Source organism: Adiantum capillus-veneris, chromosome 21, assembly GCF_014529385.1.
Source record: "Adiantum capillus-veneris isolate H3 chromosome 21, ASM1452938v2, whole genome shotgun sequence".
NCBI classification, from domain to species: Eukaryota; Viridiplantae; Streptophyta; class Polypodiopsida; order Polypodiales; family Pteridaceae; genus Adiantum; species Adiantum capillus-veneris.
In genome coordinates this window covers 3,856,846-3,860,312 of record NC_140951.1, presented here as the reverse complement: position 1 = coordinate 3,860,312, position 3,467 = coordinate 3,856,846, and positions in this window count along the sequence as shown.

Genomic DNA, 3,467 nt, shown 5'->3' with positions numbered 1-3,467 from the left:
TGCTTAATCTATTCAATACATGCTCACAAACATCACCATCAACCAGTCCACCTCTTTTCCCAATTTCCAAGCGCTCACACACACCTAGACTATGACACGTGCACACACACACACACACACACACACACACACACACACACACACACACACACACACACACACACACACACACACACACACACACACAGAACATAGAATTGACATAGACAAGATTGTAAGAGTTTGTAAGAGAATTGTAAGGGATCGAGACTTGATTAGAGAATACATAGCAAATAGAGCATAGCATAAGAGAGTAGAGAAGAGAATCTGCAAGAGAAAGGCTTAAATCTAGTCCCAAACTCCACGGGACCTCTCTTGTGGAGCTGTATTTAATATATTATTTGTGAGTTTAAGGTACCAAAAATTGAGGCCCCTCTTTTACAACCACTTCACTTTGTAAATGAGTGAAGCTCATTAGTTCTTGCATGACCCATAAGGAGAGTTCCCACTACAAACATTTACAGAGCCATAGTGGTTTATTGGAATGAAAATCTAAAATATTGTGCGAGTATAAAATGGCCAAGAGTAATTTTGGGTGCCTCTTCATCAATTCCCCGCATTCCACTCTACAAAATCATCATCATCAACTCAATTAGAAAAATAAATAGACAGCACATAATTAACCATTACGCCAACTATCCCAATTGTAGCTAACCACTACTTTAGGAGGGTACAACAGGAGGGTGCCCAGTCTCGTAACATCCCTCCCACCAGGGATAGCAACTGTCCTCATTTGCTCAATAGAGAAATCAACTGGATTGTGAGTGATGGAAACTGTGGAGAAGGTGGGGGAAGTTGCAAAAAAACTTTTCAGGCATCCATTTGGCATCCTCTCTGGGGTGGCCCTTGAAAGTCAAAAGGTAACGGTTATAAACCATGCTAGTGTGTGTAGTGGTGGTCTCGTGATCAACTATTGTATCAGGGATGAGTTGTTCTTTTTGGTCTACAAGGGAAGGTGGGTCTTCATAAATGGGGTGTGTAGGTAGGGGTCCTCGGAATGGTCACAAAAGACTAATGTGAAATGCATTGTGAATGTGCCAGTGTGCAGGTAGGTCTAAACGGAAAGAAACATCATTAATGACAGCTGAAGTTTTAAAAGGTCCATAAAAATAGGAGCAAAGAAAAACATAATCACCTTCTTTGAATTGGTGTGCCTTGTGGTACTTGTTAGCATGCTCAGTGTAAAGTTCTTGTGAGTGTTTAATGGCAGAATGCACACTTGCATAAATATCATGAAAGTCAGTAGTGAAATCATCAGCAACACGGGCACAACATTAGAAAGACATGAAGCAGGATAGGAAGAGAGTGACCATATACAACTTCAAATGGAGATTTACATGTGGCATTGTGAGTGGTGTTGTTATATGCAAATCGTAGAATATGCAGGTAATCATCCCATTTCTTAGGTTGAGAACAAGCATAAGCCTTTAACAAATCAATAATATTGCGGTTGGTGACTTTGGTTTGACCATTAGATTCAGGATGAAATATAGAAGTGAAGTCAAGTGTAGTGCCAAGATTTTCAAACACAGTAGTCCAAAAGCACTATAGAACTTTGAGTTTCGATCAAGAATAAGGACTTTAGACAAACCATGATGTGGGAAAACAGTCTTAAGAAACAAAAGTGCAGCTTGATGTGCTGTGAGCGTTTTCTCACAAGGAATGAAATTCGCTTTTTTAGAAAAACGATCAATAACATTCCAAATCATGTCATGCTTGTGCACTGTGAGTGGGAAACCAGTAACAAAATCCATTGAAATGTGTATCCAAGGTCTTTCAGGAATGGGGAGAGGGTGTAAAAGTCCCAATTTCTTACCTGTAGTTGCTTTGGTCTTTTGACAAATCAAACAAGTTGAGACATACTGTTTAACATCAATTCTCATAGCAGGCCAATAGAAATCACGACATAAATTTTGAAAAGTTGCAACAAACCCTCTATGTCCAGCATAGGGTGGTTTGTGCAATTCTTCATTAATTAATGTATGGAAAGGTTTAGTCACACACAATTTTTGTTTGAAATAAAGGAAGTTTTCTTGAATAGTGTGTTCAAGAAATGTGTGCACAGAATTGTCAAGCATATGCAACCATGTTGTTTTGAAGTCGTCATCATGTGCGTAAGTGTCATGCATAGTGTCAAATGAAGTTCTCGTAACGGTTGATAGATGATTAAGTGAGGGTCTTCCACTCAAAGCATCAGCTACAACGTTTTCTTTACCAGGCTAGTATTGAATGTTGGGTTGAAAACTTTGAATAAAAGCGGCTCACTTAATATGTATCCTCTATTAAGGGCTGAGAAAGTAAATATATAATACTTTGTTGATCAGTTTTAATGACCAAATCAGTACCCATTACATAATGTTTCCAAATTTTTAATGCATGTATAACAACTGTCAATTCTTTATCATAAGTACTGAATTTTGTTTCATAAGGTTTGAATTTACAGCTTTCAAAAGCAAATGGATGGTTATCTTGCATAAGGAATGCACTGATACCTTTTCCACTAGCATCAGTGACTACGACAAAGAATGGTCTTTCAAAATCAGGCAATTGCAATACATGTTCATTAGTCAAAGCATGTTTAAGTGCATTAATTGAGCTTTCTTGTAAATTAGTCCATTCATAAGGTGTGTTTTTCTTCAATAGGAGAGTCAAATAATGTGACTTGTAAGCAAAGTTACGAACAAATTTCCTGTAATAGCTACAAAGATCGATGAAAGAACGTAGCTCATGCAAGTTTTTGGGTCTAGGTCATGACTGAATGGCTTTAATTTTCTTGGGGTCTACATGTATTTCCTTAATCGATAGATGTGTCCCAAATATTCAATTCCAGATTGGAAAAATGAACTCTTTGCAAGATTCAAATACATGTGATTTTATGCAAGCAGATCAAATACACGTGTTAGTATAGCCTTCACAAACATGCTTAACAAGTGCTTCAAGAGGCGGCAAAGAAGCAACCATACAAGATTTTTGCAAACGCAGCAAAGCAAAAAAATTCAGGTGCCCAAAATGTGCACGCCAAGTTTTGCTTCCAAAATAACCTTAGAATCCACGACTGCATTTGCAAAAAAAAAAATCACACGTCATATAAAGTGAGCTTACATAGCCCATGACATAAAATGCCTGATGCAACAATCTCATCACCAAAATTGAGATCATGAATTGTACATCTATCATCCACAAATTCCACAACAAGATTAATTCTAGCAAGTACAAATACAGACAAAAGGTTCTTCTTGATCCCAAGTACATAGAGCGCATCAACAAGTGTGAAAGAAAGTCAAAACAATATTTCCAACTCCCTTGGCCGGATTAGAGGCATCGTTAGCACAAGTGACTGAATTCCCATGAGGGACATCCTCGAGAGAGGAAAACAAGTCATGATGAGAGGTAAGATGCTTTGTAGCACCACTGCCAAGGTACCACAC